The sequence below is a fragment of the Coturnix japonica genome, chromosome 11, assembly GCF_054131305.1.
Source record: "Coturnix japonica strain WE chromosome 11, WE-NBRP24, whole genome shotgun sequence".
Lineage (NCBI taxonomy): Eukaryota > Metazoa > Chordata > Aves > Galliformes > Phasianidae > Coturnix > Coturnix japonica.
The window spans coordinates 21,248,693-21,266,522 of NC_140673.1; the positions used below are offsets into that span (position 1 = coordinate 21,248,693).

General features: G+C 44.4%; 1 long non-coding RNA gene across 1 annotated transcript; it reads left to right on the plus strand.

Moving 5' to 3' along the window:
- The first annotated feature begins 10,734 nt into the window (after positions 1-10,734).
- Positions 10,735-17,448, plus strand: LOC146759056 (uncharacterized). The gene is made up of 2 exons (XR_014933045.1): positions 10,735-14,668; positions 15,639-17,448. It is a non-coding gene; the product is annotated as an uncharacterized LOC146759056 (long non-coding RNA).
- The last annotated feature ends 382 nt before the right edge of the window (positions 17,449-17,830 follow it).

The following is a 17,830-nucleotide window of genomic DNA, read 5'->3' on the forward strand; positions in this document are numbered from 1 at the left end:
ACTCCGGCATTCACAGCGCCCTGCAGCAGGAGAGCCACAGCGTATCCACACGCTACAGGAAGCAGCATCTCCTGTTTGCTGTCCTTGGCTGTTTGCACTTGCTGCCCTTTTTGTCTGAAGAAGCAATGAGCGATAGTTCTCTCTTACCAGTAACACGCACATTACTGTTCTCCTATTTCACCCTATTGCTTACAGGCTGTTAACCACCCTCCAACACTGCCAGTCTCCCTTCCCAGGGCCTGGCCCTCTGCAGTCAGATCCAAGCTACATTTTACAGTGGTCCGTCTTCTTCATTTCTCCTCTCTCTGCAAGCAAACTGCATGTTTCAACCAAACGATCCACTTGGTGACACCCTTGGCATTCGCTGTGTAGGCAGCTTAACCTGTAGAAGGAACCTCTACCAGTAGAAGATGATCTTTTGCTCCTTGGGCACCTGCTTCTTACACACAGGGGGCAGGGTGGGGATCACTAACTGGCTCACTACTTAGTTAGCTCACCATCTTGGGAGAGTAAAAGGATCCCATCAACATTACGGATAATATACTATGCAAGATATTTTCTCTTGTCTCCTTATTCCCAGCCCAGGTGATTTTCAGGTGGGAAACACAACAAATAGGTGTAGGTGCATCCATTTGCTATGCTAAATTATGAAGCTTTTTGGCTAGAAAGGGACATGGGATATTGGGAAGTGGTTCTCATGTCCAGTCAGCTGTTCTGTATCGAGTATGGTGCTGCTATTGCATGGTGCCTTGGAGGTATGGAACGAAGAGATGAACAAATCCCAGCAGTGAGGTCCCCAGGGTCAGGGATGTCCTTTGACAGTTGGACTAGATGATCTTAGTGGTCTTTCCAACCTTAATGATTCAATGATTGGGGGATTTCTGGGGTTGTTTGAAACCCATTGAGCAAACAGTGCACCTTGAAAGCCCTGGGATCAGGCTCCGGAAACCTCCTCCCTATACAAATGAAGGAGTGAGGACTCATTTCTAGCAGTGTCCATGTTAAAACAGCCCAAATCCAAACAGCATTGCACGTGAGCATGTGAACATTAAAAACTAAAGAGGTGGGGGGGAGCGAAAGAGGAGCAAGAGAGAGAGAAAAATATTTAAGCATCTAAAATTATTCCAGTAGTTGCTTTACACAGCTGAATGAAGATAATTGTGTTGGCAATTGTGAGTGATTACAGTATTATCTGCCATCAAAAAAGTTATTTTTTTGAATACTAAAGGAATTAATGATACATAAAACTGTGTTTAGATTGAGTGCATTCATCAGCAGAAATTCTTGGTGCTGGCACTGCTACACTGTAATTACTCCAGCAACTCGGAGGGAGGAGGAAAGCAGGAGATATGGGGCTATTGCGGATATACTGCTACAGATTTACATACGTTTATGCACTGAGCACCTCTCGTGATTTGGGAGGGGGAGCAGAGCAAGAGCAGAAGAGTTTGGCCCCTTCTTTATGTTACAGAGTAAAGCATAAGGGGTCACCGCTGTGTTGAACACAATACTGGGGGATGCTTAGACAGGGTCAGCCCAGGAAAGGCTGTTGGATGGGTGGTGAGGCAAGTGGCAAATCTCAAAACCTTTAATGGTTTCCATCTCTTTTGAAGCATATCTTAAGGTAAATTAATAAAGAAAAGAGAGCACAAACTCCAGCCCATGGGGAAACACGGTGCTCAGGTAGATAGCTCTGTTGGATGCAGTTGGCCTTTCAGATGTGAGCCACCAGAGAGCAGGATTGAGCTGCTGGCCCGGTGGAAATCGGCCTCTCTAAAAGTCTTTTGCTCTCTAAAAACTCACTTTGTGCCTTCAGTTTGCAAGGAGCACTGAATGATGCACAAGGCTCTTTTCTGAGTTGTGTGTTGATGGGACAGCCCAAGTTTTCATGGGAGAAACACTTGGATTTCAGGCGATTTGAAGTGCTCATATAAAATGATGGAAGGTTGGCTCTTGCTTCATCCAAACCTGGACATTTTTGCTAGGCAGGACATCTCTGCAAGGTTTGGTCCTGCAAATGGACCTGAGCACTGTGACTATGAGGACTTACTGTCGTGCATAGGACCGTGCCTTGAATCCAGTACAGTGCCTGCAAAGATATCTCTGCCACCCATCTGACTGCGTATCGCAGAGAAATGGATAAAATTGTTCCCACATGAAACCAGGTTTTAAGTCTAGCAGGAGCAGCCTCCCATTTAATCCTGACAGTCTTCCTCCAGATAAATGTTATTACATTGTTTGGGATCAAAATTTAAACGGGGTCCTAAGTTGTGAGCGTGGTCCTGGTGCATCTCTGAGTGTAACTGAGCTGAGACCAGACCTCCTTGATCACCAGTATCATGGTTTTCCTTGCATTGAAAACACAGACCCCACATTTATCCCTCCTCAACCCTCCCCTTTTGTTTCTTCATTCTGAGCTCTGCTTTCTGAGCAGGCCAGGAGAGGGAGACAGCCAGCCAGTTACTGCACTGGCTGGATATCCAGCTCTCCTTGTGAGCAGTAGGATGAGAGCAAACACACTTAAAAATTCACACTGATTTTCCCAGAAGTCCTGCAGAGGAGATTTGATGGTGCAGACCTGCAAATGTTCTGCACTTCGCATTACGCAGATAGGATGGTCATAGAGCAGGAGGGGAAGCTGAGGTGCACAGTAGCGCCGTGCCTTGCTGGAACAGGTTGTTGGCATCCTTCTTCTTGGGGATGCTCTGAGTCCAGTTATGGCCTATGATTATCCTGCACCAATTGGCTGTGGTTGCTCTGGGTGTGGGGTGGGCCCACCAGGTGGGTGCAGAGGGACCATGTTGACACACCAGATGTCACCCCTATACAGACACACAACTCATACAGCACCGCTCCACTGCATCCAGGCTGAGCATTGGTGCCAGCACAACCGGAGGCCCAGTTCACACCACTGATGGTGAAGCACTTCAGACCCCCAATAGGAGGGAGCAATCACTGGTATGCAGACACAGGGAGTGCTGGAGGAGCCATCTTCCCAGTGACCAGCAAAGTGCAGAGCAGTAAGGGTTCTTCACAATGAAGAAGCTGATCAATCAGTTGGTCCTTCATGTTCCTCCGCATTGTCCTTTCCCCTCATCTCTTCTGGACTGGTGAGATCACCCCTGCGTTGAGAAGAAATAAATAAATAACCAAATAAAAACGCTGACGTGGAGAAGTCAATCAGCTTTGTGTGGCCTTGTAATATCTCATTTTATCCGCGCCACGCTTTATTAAATTCTCATAAACCTGTCAATGAGGACAGATACCATTTCAGTTTACCCCATTAGTTCTACACAATGACATTGGGGAAAGGGAGACTGGGAGGAGGGGGAGGCACTCGGTGCAGAGAAAAGAGGAATGAATTAAGAAAAGAGAGAAACTCAGCTTCGTGACAATAATGTAATAGCATCAGCGCCCAGGGAAAGTAATTGAATTAAGTGGCTTTTGTTAATGGTTTTAAGATTTAGAAATGTAAATAATAGTTAGGACTCTTTAATGGGACTCTGGTTTTAGGTAACTGCAGCCCTGAGAATAAGAAATGCTTTGCTGTTTAATATGATGTCAGATAGTTTTGTTACTGCTCCGGTTTCATGCCTGCAAAGCATATTTTGCAGTTTTAAAGCCGGGTGTGTTTATCATCTTCCCTTTCTCACTTCAGACGGAGCTTAATTCGGGAGTATTTGCATGAACCCTTCTTAGCCGGTCCCTATCAGTTATTTGCACGGCCAGGAATAAAGTATTATTTCTCCGAGCTGCTTTGGAGAACTTCCTGACGGGAGGGTCACCCTGGCCAGAAGCCTCCCATCTATTTACATGTTCATTAAAGCAGTGGAGCGGGTGCTGCCCTGGTGGGGCTGGATTCGGCACAGGGGAGTAGGGCTGGGAGTCGTGCTGTTGCACCCAGCTTAGCACAGTGGGGATGGAGGATCCAGCCGACAGGTAGGATGAGCCGAGCGATTTAGAAATGACTTTCATGGGAACTCGTTCTGCTTAAAATATTATTGGATTTTCATTTAGGAACCTATCAAAGTGCAAGAATAAAGTCTGAGCTGCCTAACCCACATAGGTCTAAACAAACAGCCTCCCTTCTGCTGCAGGATCTGGCGGCTCGAGGATTGGAGAGGATCCTTCATCCAAGCTGAGTCTCAGGGAAACACACAGTGTTGGGTAGAATAGGGGACTTTGGCTTCCCTGTCACCTTCAGAAAGGGCAGAAGAGTCCCAGGTCCAACCCTGACCTGATCCAGCTCATGCAGGCAGAGGAGAGCGATGTCAGGCAGTAAATGCAGAAAGAAAGGGTTTGAGTTGCACATCTGCCCCACGGGATTTCTTAAGTAGGTTGTCTGCAGAAGAAAAGAAATAGTCCACTTCTTCCTGGAGAATCTGAGAACAAGTTTCTAGCTGCTGACCATTGCTGTACCCTAAAGCAAACCTGGGGTAGAGTAGAAGTGCTTGTTTTCTCCTGTGTAAAATGAAATCAGAATGAGATAACTCTACAATTAAACCAAGGAATCTCTCACTCTTTTGCCTGCATTAGAAAAGAAAACCCAACCACCTTTATTAATGACTGAATTCTTAAAACCAGCCCCTGCTCCAGCAGGATAGCAGCTGGGAAGGGATTAGCACAGCCCTATAGACAGGTGAGGACTGTTTAAATGCTTGGAGAGCTGTTAGAGAGTTTGCCATAAGACCCAGGCGATGCTATTTGCTGCAGATAAAAAGCAGGTTATTTTTCATGAGCTGCAAAAAGGCTGAAACTTGCCACTGGGTCTGTGGTTGTACACGATGTGAACGGATAGGAACAATATCCTCACCCCAAATAATTGAAATCCACTGAACACAGCTGGAAGGGAGCTCACATTCTGCCAAAGCTGTGTGTGGATGAGAGTCCTGCCCTCGCTGCAGCACTGTGGCCATGGAGGATCACATCAAAGGACCAGACTAGTGGCTGGCAACCCAGCCCATGGCAGGGGGGTAAGAATCAGATGATCTGTAGGGCCTCCTCCAACCTAAGCCATTCTGTGATTGGTGGCACTGTCCTGGGACAGGGACTGTCTCTTCTGACAAGTTCCCTGCTCAGCCAGGAGCCTGTCAGAAGCAGACGATGGAAGAATGGCTCTGCGAACCAAAGAAACCAGACTTCAGATGATTTACATGGAGCATGAGGGGCACCAGAAGGGCAGCCAGCCCAGAAAATGAGATTATAGGCTATCATCCCCTGTTACACGCTGGGACGTGGCTACAGGGTGGCCCTCTGGAATCATTCAGGGAGGTGAAAGCAGAAGGCTTTTGTCTTCTCCAATTGGAAAATCCTCCATCTGAGAACTCCCTGAGAACACACTGGGGTTTCTGCCACCTTCCAGACTCACGTGCACTGCCTGATACCACTGGAGGGATAGGGATGTCCTGACTGGTCCCTGCTGTCCTATGGCACTGTCTGAGCCAGCCTTCCCACTGAGTTGCCTGGTGGCTCTGCAGATCACCTAAGGGCTGAAAAGGTGATACAGGAGCCCCAGTGTGAGTGCCCGGGATACAGGAGCTCCAGTGTGAGTGCCCCGAGCTGCTTACACTTGGTATAGTGTTCAAGCAAGGTCAGTGACACATTTGAGCCGAGAAAATGCAAAGTAGCCCATCTGCTATGTAAGTATGAGACATGCTGATGGAAGGTTTTAGTGCTCTTCACCTCTGCAGTGTGAACCAGTAGGAGTGGGAAAGACACACAGACAGGAGTCCTCAGAAGAGACAGAGGCTGGTGTTTAATCTGCTCTGGCATGGAGGTGGTTAATAAGATAATCTCCGGGCCCTCTAACACAAAGGAAAAGTGAGTTTTCTGATCCATAAAGGATCAGTCTGCAGGAAGCCCCATCAGACTCTTCAGCGTGAAATTACACCACAGCAGGGGGGTACAGTCCTGCTACTGTACAACATTAAAGAGATGAATTAGGACTTGACATTCATGTGCTTAATATGCCTATTCCTGGCATTATCCCACAAGGACCAGCCACCACCAAGGACTTACGGTCATTGGGTCTAGGGAGGTATTTAGAGTTGTTCATTTGCTTGCTTCCAAAGCCAGGCTATCTGGCTTCCATATCTAATCTCCCAGCGTTAGGAGCAGGGAGGGATGCAGCCAAGCTCGTCCCTCTTGTGGCAGTCTGGTCGGGTGAAGAAATGCTGTATGTGCTGCTGTTGCTTGAATAAATCACATAGACCCTCTGGGCTGATTCTTGGTGAGAAAAGGGAAAACAATGTGCAGAAAATCATAACTTGGGCATCTAGGGGGCTCACCAAGGAGGGGGGAAGGGGGAAATATCCTGCCCTGGAAGTATGTCCCTCAGATAGTTGCTGCTATTTCTTGGAAAGGGAACCTTCAGCAGATCTATATTGGAAATCATTAGAAGTGGGTTAGCCTGCCTGGTGTTAAGCTGGTTGGAGGTGTGCCTCTGAGCTACTTGGGTGAACCAGCTTTGCCAAGAAGCCGGAGTGTTTCCAAGCCCCAGGTCTGGGCTGTGTGAAAATCCCCATGTGTTTGAACTCGGAGCCAGGGCAGAGTGCTTTTGGTTTGCTTTTCCTCCATGAAATATTTCGAGGAGAATGAAATTTTTGGGGGAGGAGAAGAATCTGCTCTGAATTCTGGAAGAAATAAAAAGGAAAATGTTGGCTACGGGGACACATAGTTCTGGGTTTTTGGTGGTTTTTTTTTTTTTGAGCTGATTATTTTCCAAGAGAAAATCCAAACTTCTTACACTGTAGTGGCCGTCCTTCAGGAAATTCCTGATTACACGGGTGTGCCGCACTTCTAGCAAGAACATTTTTGATCAAACTGATTGAGAAGGCAGTTAATTGGAACTGTTTTAAGAACTGTCTGAAATTTGGCAGGGTTAATGAGGGAAGCACGGACAGGACCAGGAGAAATAAATGAGAAGCAGAGTCCTCCCAAAAGCTGATTTTGCAATGGCACGGTGTGGAGAAAGGCTGGGAGCCTCCCAGTGCAAGGACATCCTTGCAGCTCTGATCACACTGTGGGGCATATGGGTGCTTTGCAGCTCTCAGCTCCTGCTTCTGACCATCCTGTTTGGAGACCCAAGCTCTGAATTAAGAGGAGAAGGCATGTACTGGGATACTGAGACTCATCCAGACATGGGTGTGGTGTAACCGGTGCCTGAACATGTAGAATGAGTCCTAAGCCTGGCCAAACAAAAGCATCCCTCAAGTCTGACCAATTGGAAGCCCCAATTTGTAACCTGTTTTTTAGCACACTGAACACTGTGCAGTCTATTTTGCCTTACTTGATAATGAGAATAATAGAAAGTTCATTCTGTAAATTCATGAGAAAAAGGTACATTGTGACTCTTAAACAGAAAGCTGTGTGGTCACAGTGAGGACTGTACAACCAATGCTGCTTCTCAGGGTTCTTCTGGTCTTTATCCTTGAGCTTATCCTCACCCATATTGTGCTTTTTATTCTGTTTCTACATTCTGTTTCTACATTCGGAGCTTCCTGATGTTACACCAACCTCAATAGAATAGCTGTAAGCAACAAGGACATAAATCTTTGTACACGCCAGGAACATGAGGTTAAGAACTTCTAGAGACCACTTTATTCCATAGGCTTAGATCTGGTGGAAACATTTTTGTGCTTAAGTCAGAGATAACACTGTTGTGGATGAAATCAAATAGCAATTTGTATCTGGATGTTTTACTCTTTCCTGTGTGACAGATGTTTTGGTGCTGGGATCATAAACCCTGAAACCAAGCCAAGCATGGAGTTGCTGCTTGGATGTATAGAGCGGTCTCTGGTGGATGCATCTTCCAAATGAAATATGACAAATGGAGTTAATGACTGAGGTGGCTGAACATGCCACGTCTATGGACAGTGCCCTTTCCAGGAGCTCACTGCCTAGAAGCCCCGTCTCAAATAGGTGATGTGTGATGACCACCCAGTTTGGTGGAGTCCTTTGCAGTGAAGCTTGAGGAATAATATTTCTGGATAAAAAGACAACTTTATCTCAGATAGATGCCACCAGGAAGGGCAGACTGAGGCTCAGTTGTCCCTGGACAGCTAGAGGTGATCCATCATTCACAGCTCATGGGGTGAGCCATGATCTGAATGGCTGCTGCGAACTCATCCCTGGAGACAAGTGCACCTTGTACCACTGGCCTTTCTATCTCCCAGATCTTCCCCAATTCAGGCCTCAAGTCAAAATAAACACTGACAGAATGAGACAAGAAAAGAGCCTTGGATCCTGAAAGCTGACCACCTTTTTGGTTGTCCCATCATCCAGACAGGTCAGACACAAAGTGTTCCCAAACCCATTCTGCTGATTTAAAATAAATCCCTAGAACAACAACAAATCCACAGCCCTAAATGAAGCAATGGGTGAAGGATGATGGAGCACTTCACACCTGAATGATAAATCCCCGTTCTCCAAGCCAGTGACATTTTTTTTTTCCTTCTCAACGTGCTTGGCTTTTGTCTCCTATGAAATTAGAAGTCTCCCACTGAGGGCTGGGTTTCATGTTTGGGTCACAGTTTCTACAGAAAAGAATTTTCATTATGGTCTTGGAAACACTTAAGCCTCCCTGTGCAACTGATCTAGCTGAGCTTTTTATAATCAGGAAGGACAATGGATTCCATCAGCAATCAAGGGTGAAATCTCAAGCAACTCGAGAAGGAGGTATGAGCCTTAGGATGAGACAGGATCTCATAGAGAGATTAACATGGACTAGGAGAGCAATTAACCACAGTAACTGAAGGTGAGATGGGGAAAGTTTGTCCTTATTGGCAGGCTTAAAGGGGAGAATAGATTCCCTGTTTCAAAAGGGAATTAATTCACTGAAGTTCTTTGGCTTGTGATGTGCAGGGTGACAGACTAGATTATGAAGCTGGAAACAGAGATTTGGGAACAGTCTAGTAATATCTGAGTCTTCAGGCCACACAAAGTGCAAGAAGTAAATAGCTATTCCCAACATATCAAATAACATGGCATATTCCAAACAGATATGAGACCTAGGAACTTCTCACAGGGCATAAAAGCCTCCACAAACGAATTCTGATTGCAAAATTTGAAGAATAAATTCCTTAGCATGGGACGTGTTCTGGTTTCTTCATTCATTCTTTAACAGCCTGCTCTTCACGTAGATGGAGGACGAATATGTCTGATGTTCTATATGCTTTTCTCTCTACAGGTAAAACAACATCAATATTCATATTTTTTCTTTATGGATAATGTTTCCCTTTTACTCACATTATTTTTCTCTGGGTTCTCTCCGCTTAGTACACACATTCCTTGAAACAGTATTCAAAATCAGAAATGCTTTCCCATTTAAGATCTAACCAGAGATGAGCAGAGGGATGATGCATCCCCATGTCAGGGTTGTAAAAGTGCCACATGGTTATCATATGGCTTAAATCAAGCAGTTACGCTGAAAATCTGTGACAGAAGTTGCGTAGGCTGAAAAAGGCACACTCCTTTGTGATTTCCCCCCTCTTGTTGTTGGACGTGATGAATATGTGGAATGCCTCCTCTCTCCACGTGCCTTTCTCTAGAGAGGCGAGATGCCAAAACCACAACATGTGTTAAAAGGAAGTAAAACAACTGTTGTAAGGTGGCCCTCCTCGTCAGTGCCCTACATTCAGAGGTTTTGTGCACTGACCAAAACGAGTTTTGACATGCAGTTGGATGAAAGAAGAACTGGAAAGTCTATGCCATGGTGCATACCCTGATCATGGGTGACAATGAGTTGTGATCCAGCTGGATTCCCGAGGCTTGCGGTTGATGAGCTGTGAATCTAAGGCATTAATGAGTGTACAAGGATTTTCAGTCTCTTTTGACAAACAGGAAAGCCAGAACCAAGAAGCCTTTTTTCAAACCACATGTAATGGGGCACTGAATACAACAGAAGTAAGACTTGTTGCTCAGGGTTGAAGCTGCCCCATTTCTTAGTAGAAAATTCATCTTTTCGTGCGGGTGGTGGGAGATCTGGGTTTAGGTCTCTATTCTTTTATAGATGGTCTGATTTTTATCTCCTGGGACTCACTATGCAGTCTCACAGTGCTCTTCATGTTCTGTCCTTCTCCCACCTCCACCTTCCCCATCTCCTCTCTGTTGGGGAAAGAGACATTTTTACACGTAATCATAGAATTGTTTGAGTTGGAAGGAACCCTTAAAGGCCATTCAGTCCAATTCCCCTGCAATGAACAGGGACGCCTACAGCTCCAAAAGGTCGCTTAGAGCACTGTCCAACCTGACCTTGAATGCCTCCAAGGATGGGGCATCTACCACCTCCCTGGCTATGCAAAACATTTTGCACAGCTGAGCCCTCATCCAAAAAGCAACAACAACAAAAAACCTCAAGAAGAATGAAAATAAGTACTACAAGCAGGTCTGTGGGGCCACTCTGTGGAGATAGCGAGGCAGCCTTTAGGAATGCAACCAGAAAGGGATGGAGGGCAACGGGAAAGGCAGCCCTTTCCACTGACCCCCACCTGCCCCTCTTTCCCCTACTGTGTGAACCTACTGTAGATTTCTTGAATTCCCTTTGATGTTTATCTCCCCCAGTAATTCTATTTGGGGGATTTGCTAAAGCGGCGGTTAGAAGAATACAGCCTGGAATAAGGAGGCCGAATGGCAAAAGAATGTTAGAAACAGGATTAAGATCATATTCTACAAGCGGTTGTCAGCTGCTGAATAGGGCTAAAGTTTCTTATCGGGCCGGGGTGCCAGAGCTCCTTTGGATTCTTCTCCCCTCTTTCCCTCCCCTCTGCACAGGGCTTTCAGTGCAGCGGTGAGAGCACAATCGTTGTCCTGAATGGGGAGATGGGCGCTTGGGAGCGTCACCCCACAGCACAAGAGCTGGGAGAGGGGTCAGGGGATGGCTGCGAGCGGGCAGCTCATCTGTAAGTGGATGGAAAAGTAGAATAAAGCCATGGTGGGTAGCGCTGAAGTGCCCAGCAGATTTTAAGGTAAATATATATAAGAGATTTTGCTTTATTTATTTATTTAGCATGTGATTTCATGACTTTCTTTGGGCATTCAATTGTTTTTCACTCTTTCTTTTTTTTTTTTTTTTTTTTCTTCTGTTTATTCTTACACTCTTTTTACAGATTAAAGCCCTGATAGCACCTTTGTGGCTCTGAGTGATGTATGGGCTGGTGGTTGGACTGGGTGATTCTTATAGTCTTTTCCAACCTTAATGATTCTATGATAGTAAAGGAAAACTGTGAAGGTGGCAGTGCTCTTGCCTTCTCCAAACTGAGACATAACAGCTGGGCACATGTTATTCTCTCTAACATGTGTGGTCCACCAGAAACCTGATTGAAAAGATTATGATATTGGATTCCAATCAGGGTTTTGTTTGGGTAATATATTTAGACTGTGTGGGTGTGGACACAAAGCAAAGAGAAGCTCTGCCATTGCTTCTTGTTTATGTTGGAAAAGGAAGCTGTGCAGGTAATATCATTTCTGAGCTGATCAAAGCATCTGGGGAAAGGAGCAAATCAGTTTGGTTTTTTAATGTCATGACTACAGGTAACTGTTCTATAATGAGTTATTTTGTTGTTGCATTTCTTTTTCCACCATCCTTCCTTGCTTGAAAGTGTCAGGAAAACTTTTGCTGAAGTGACTTACAAAGTGCTCAGAAGAAGCATCAGTAGTTGTTCTTGCTGGTTCTCTTCCTCTGAGTTCCCAGTATTTGGGCAATCAGGGAGATGAAGAACAAAGGTGCTTAAACCCAGCTCCTGAAGTCCTGTGAATGTGGGGCAATCTTGGCTTTTAAATGAGTTTCTCCCTTGTGTTTTACAGATATTTGACAGCTGAATACTGAAGTCAAAATGTCCTTTATCTAAATGACAAAATCTCTCTAGTTATTTTAGGGATTTGAGAATAACTTCTTTGATGTTCCCGGCTGGCAGTGATGTGAAACAGAGAATGAACGACGTTGCTGTGTCCAAAAAGCAATGAGATTCAATAAAGTTAAACAGCCCACACAAAATGATGTAAAATAAATTAGATTTTAAAAATTCTTCCATTTTTCATAGCTGTTAACAAATAATGCTTTCAAGTCAAACTACCAGGCTACGTTCTGTAGTTCTTATTGATTTCAGTTGGAACTCTACCTAAATAAAATGTGCCCACTTTTATTTTGACTCTTTAAATCCATCATTCTTTGCTGCTACTCCTTGACTTTGTCACATTGCTCCCTATGCTGGTCAGTCCTCGTTGTGTGAGCACAATGTGGCGTTAGAGCTCCTACTCCAAGGAGATGACAAACGGTGGTATTTTCACATTTAAAACTTATGCTTTCAATAATCCTCATTTAAAGTATTAGAATGTGAAGATTGCTCCTCATGCAAGGTGAGCACAAGAAGCACCAGTGCTTCCATTTTGTGCAAGGGCAGCACTACAGAACCATAACATTATAGGATGGTTTGGGTTGGAAGGGAAATGTGAAACCATCCAGTCCCAACCTCCTGCAATGGGTGGTGTTGTCATCTGCTAGACCAGGTTGCCTAAAGCCTCATCCAACCCAGTCCTGAGTGCTTCCAGGGATGAGGCATCCACTGCTTCTCTGGGCAACTCATTCCAGCACATTCCAGCATGTCCAATCCCATGCTGTGACTCAAGCAGTTAAAGCAATATCAAGTGTTTATAACACCCAGTGATGTGTATAATCTCTTCGGTACTCTACACCTCCTTTCTCCTTTTAACTGAGGTTGAGACATTGTAAAACGTGAGATGGTACATTTGAAAGCCATTTCAATGATCACTGGGACCCATAAAATGGAATAAGAACAGTGGGAGATTTGCTTCCACCTCATAAATTAATGACAAAACTGCCTGCTACTACCTCCTAGTTGGTCTGGTGCTGCCAGTGTGCTACAACATGCTGGCCACCGCATCACTCAGAGGCATCCCCAAGAGTCACCTGAATAGAAGGAAGCTCAAATATTGAGTTTGTTTCCATGATATTGGTCTGAACTGTTGCTGGCACAGGGTGATAGGGTGACAGCTGTGAGCTTGCAAGGGGTACAGGCGACTAAACACATGCTTAAACACGGTGCTATTTGCCCAATAATCAGTAACATCAAGAGGGCAACATTAAACAAAATAATAAATTGTGTGCTGAGCTTCAAATTGGATCCCTTTTTTATTTGATTTGCTAGGATTTATTCCATTTGACAAACCATGCTGTTTAGAATACAATAGTGGCATAATCACAGCCCGAGGCCCTCATTCTTCAAGATAATGGGATACTTATTCATCTAAGGCAGGTACAAGTCTGTCCTTGGCTTTCATTTTACAAGATTACTTGTATTTCTGTCTCGTTTGCAATAGGTGATATCTGTCAGAAAGCAATTTTCACCCAATTTGGGGTTCTTAATATTTTGTCTTTAAACTGGCTTTGTTGTTGATTTTTCTTTCCCCACTGCTTGACATGCATTTGGCAAGCAACCTGCAGACAAGTCGCTTTTCTTTTCACACAAATAAATAAATAACCAGCATCCTGGCCCTGTTTACATAGCTCAACGATTTATTAGTTAAGCGTGACAGCACAGGAATTTTTCAATGTACAAGGCATCCTGGCTGGTATGTTCCACTTCATCCTTAAGAAAAGAGAGCCGTGCTCACTTTTGTTGGCCCTGACCATCTGAAGGTTCACCAGATAACAACCCCTTGTCCTCTCCAAGATATGCCAGAAAGCAATGCCAACCGAAGTAGCCAAACAGAGGTCCTCATTCAGCAACATGCTCCGAGGGCTTAGCTTCAACATTTTGTTCAGTGAGGGCAAATAGAAAGAGGTTTTTTTGTTGTGGTTTTTTGGCAGGAGTGGAGATGGTTTTTTTTAGATGCTGTTGGAAAAGGGGGAAAAGTTGGTCCACCAGAAAGGTTCTGCTTAATGCTAAAATGAAACATTTGGATTGAAACACATCTTCAGTTAAAAAACAAAACAAAACAAAACTGAGTTATAATGGGGAAAAATGTACTAATCTGCTCGGACCTAGAAAGTATTTCAATAAAACTCTCACTGTTTGGGATATCAGTCTTTCCACATTCCCTGTGCAAAACCTTCTGTGGGATGGAGCTGGGTAAATCCACAGCTCAGTGAGGTGCTCAGCCCTTGTTGACCAGTGGTTGGCCATCCCACCATTACTCTGACAACTCAGACAACTTTCTTTTCTATTTGGATATCTCCAAGGACTAATTCACTCCCTCTGCTCCATCAGCTTTCCCTTCCACTGTTCCCCACCAATGTAATTCTTTTCTGTTTTACTTCAGAAACATTCCTGCCTGAGCAATAGTCTCCAGCATGAAGAGCAGAGAGAGGAAATTAAGACGTTCCTGAGGGCTGAGAAATATCTCATGTTTCAGAGTGGATCGGGAGGAGGTTTTTCTTCCTTTAAAATGCCTGTTATGGGGAGGTTGGGCAAACGTGTTAGGTGGCTTATCTGGGGGAGAGGGCCGGGGTGGAGCAGGGTGGGTGTTCAGGGAGCCGGAATGCTTCGATCTTCAATAAATGTGTCCTTAATTCCTCAAGTGGGTCCGTCGGCAGCAGGTAATCTCCTGGAGGGAAGAGTTTCATCTTTGGTGGTCTCCACAGGACAATCGCAAGGAGTTCTACTAAACGGATAAAAGTTCCCAGTTTAACTTGGAGAATGGAGGAGGTTGGGTGAGTGTCAGTTGAGATCTTTTGTTCTTTTTTTTTTTTTTTTTTTGCATATCTGGACATGACATTTTTCCTTGAACAACCACAAGCTGAAGGGAGCTGAGCCACTTCCACCTGGATATTGATTTCTCTTCTTATAGGAAAGTTCATTTTTCAGCTAAAGAGCAAGAAGTCTGTACACATGGAAACCCATCAGCAATGTTTTATACTAAGGATTTCACTTTTTCCTATATCTTTCCCTGAACAGATGTGGACATCTATTAAACTGGCTCCTATATTGCTTTGTTTCTATCTGCTTCTTTTCATGGAGACCTTGGAGAAATGGTCTCCTGTACCTGGCAGCCACACAGGCTGAAGCCTCCAAGCCATGGAGATGGCCATTGGCTCAATTCATTCAGTCTTTGTGGCATCTGTCACCTTTGAAATGACACCATAAGAAAGGAAGAACAGATGAGTTTCTCAGGTGAAGATGCACTTTGTGAAATGGCTCATTCTTTGTTCAGCAGGTGTTGTAGAGACCTTAGGTTTGTTCATTGGACCCCCAATTGTTCCCAGTGCAAAGGGCGCAACCCCATGTGTTGTGAGGTCTGCAGGCCATGGGCAAGCTGGGCAGTCATGGTGGGTGGTGGGCTGGAAATCAGCCCTGCACAGATGGTGTCACCAATGCAGAGTACTTTGTGTTCATTTATATTGTTTTGTGCTGGCTGTTTTAAGCATACCCAGATTCCTCAGTCATGTCCTAGAGCAGAGCAGTCATTCCATGATGTGTTTTTCTGTTATGATCCCCCCTGAAAAACATAAGGAGCAAGTTTGATCTCCAAGGAGATGAAAAATCCTACCATCGTCATCTTTTGCTGGACCTTCTTCTGTGTTTATTGAAAAAACCTCACACTGCTGTTTATCAGTTCTCCCATGTGTTTTCATGTGGATACAGAGCAATCCAATGCTGTGATATTTTGCTTTTCTAATGCAGAGAGAATGTGTTTGAAAGGAGTCCAAACTGCAGGAAATCCCTACCTTTCTGGTGGATGGGGTGTGCTGTCTGCTGCTGGCTGTTAGTAGATGAATTCCTGCATTCTCTGCTTGGAACTTGTTGGGAAGATTTGCAAGAGGAGCATTGCAGAGAGGACCCTGTAGAGATGCTGCTGCTGCAGGCAGGGGCTCAAAGGTCTGCAGGCACAGCCACCAATTTGGTACCTCCTAGGAGAAGTGAAGTTGGGAAACAGGCTTGGCTTGCCTCAAGTCTGTGGAAGCCAAAAAGCTAAATGCCTTTTATGCTCTGCGTCCAACCTGGCATGCCTAGGATAGCCAAGATGCATTTATACTGCATCTCCGCTTGGATGCTACCCAAAGAATAGAGAAATTAAAGTATTTTCCTCCTTTGGCTTCAACAGGCACAGACTGAGCTGTCTGATGGTGAGGAGGCTGGGCTTCAGCCTCATGGGGTCATGTTCACCTGGGGACACCAGGCTACCTGTAGTGCCAGTGGGACAGAACTGGGCAATGGAGCTGAAGAATTTCCCAGGGCTGCACAGAAAGCCATCCTTCATCAGAAAAGAGCCTACAAATCCTGAAGACACCAAGTAAAATGTATGCAAAAGCCTCAAGTGATAGACGGACAAAAGTTGCAGGTATTTAAGTCACTTAGGCATTTTTAATATTTGTGTTGTCAAAGGCAAAATAGGTTTCTCTGACATGTGCCTTGCAGCAGGTTGGAATAAAAGACCAGCGTGGTCCCTTCTGGACTTGCAGCTTCTGAAAACAGAGACAGCCCCAGTGTGTAATAGGATCTTCACTGCTATGCCACGGCTTGAATAACATTATGGTGACTTTGCATAGATTTTTGCCCTTAATGCAAATAGGGAAATGATTTTTTAATCAGGTAAGATAAGGCTGAAACATGATAGATAGAGTTGAGGTTATTAATGAAATACAAAGAAGTAGCCTGTAGGCCCATAAACTGTTCTTAAAAATAATGCAGTAGTAAAAAAAAATGAGTTACTTGGGGTAATAACAACGTGAGAGACCCTTGATGCAAATCTTTGTAATGAGTGCATTTCGATGAGTGTTTGAAAAATATATATGTATTTATTTGCATTGATATGTTTATATGGCTTTACATATCAACTTAGTCAGGAAAAATTGAATAAAACGTCTCAGGTCTGGGAAATGAGAAGAGATTATGAAAAGCAGATTTAATACAGCACCGTTTTTTGATGTTTGTGGCACATTTCATCACATTGCCAGAGACACCCAATTACACAGCTTGCAGAGTAATCAGCAAATGGAGGATCCGAAGGAGAATATTAACTGTGGTCTTTTTTCCCCTTCCTCCTCCTCCTTCTTTAGCAAATATTATGTTATGCTTTATGGAAATGGATCAAAATGCCACATGTGCAGTTAATACTGAGCTCTGGAGCTCTTTCAAATCTTATTTTTCCCCTCACATTGTATTTTTCTGGAACAAACTTTCAGACATGGCTCTTAGGGCCAAAATATCACCTTGAACTTCCTGGAAGTTTGGCTTCCAGTTTTAGCAGGTGGCAGATTTTACCTTGTCGACCCTGTGCCACAGGCAAAATCAAGTCATGCTCATAATTGCATAGAACCATGGTGACGCCTGTAGATAGTGAGCACGATATTTGACAGCCCTGACGCTTCCTTGCTCTCTTTCCCAAAGGGTTTTTAATACTCAAAGCAAAACTGTAACAGCAGTTGAAAAGGAAATCTGTTGATTAATAAAGCTATGTGACCCATCCTCTCATTGTGGGCACAAACAGAAATAGTTGCAATCTGAGGCAATGGTGGATGACTGACATTTTGGGTGCATGTGATCAAATGATCCACAAAGGCGCTGATAGAAATGGGTCAAAGAAATCAACTAAAAATACTGCAGGCAGGTTGTTCTCAGACTGTGTTCATATTCCCACTGTTCCTGGCTCTCTGCCTGGTCTAAGAGAAAATCACTTTTCTTGAGAATGTCAGAAAAGACATTAATCATGATTACAAATGAACTTGCTTTACTTTCCCAATTATTTTTTTCCCTACTGCATTTTTTCCACTAACGTGTTTCTGCACTTGGGAAAAGAATCTAGGAAGTCATATTGGTCAAGTTTATGCAGAAGACACTCTGATTAGTTTCTTTTTCAAGTGCTTCAATAACAG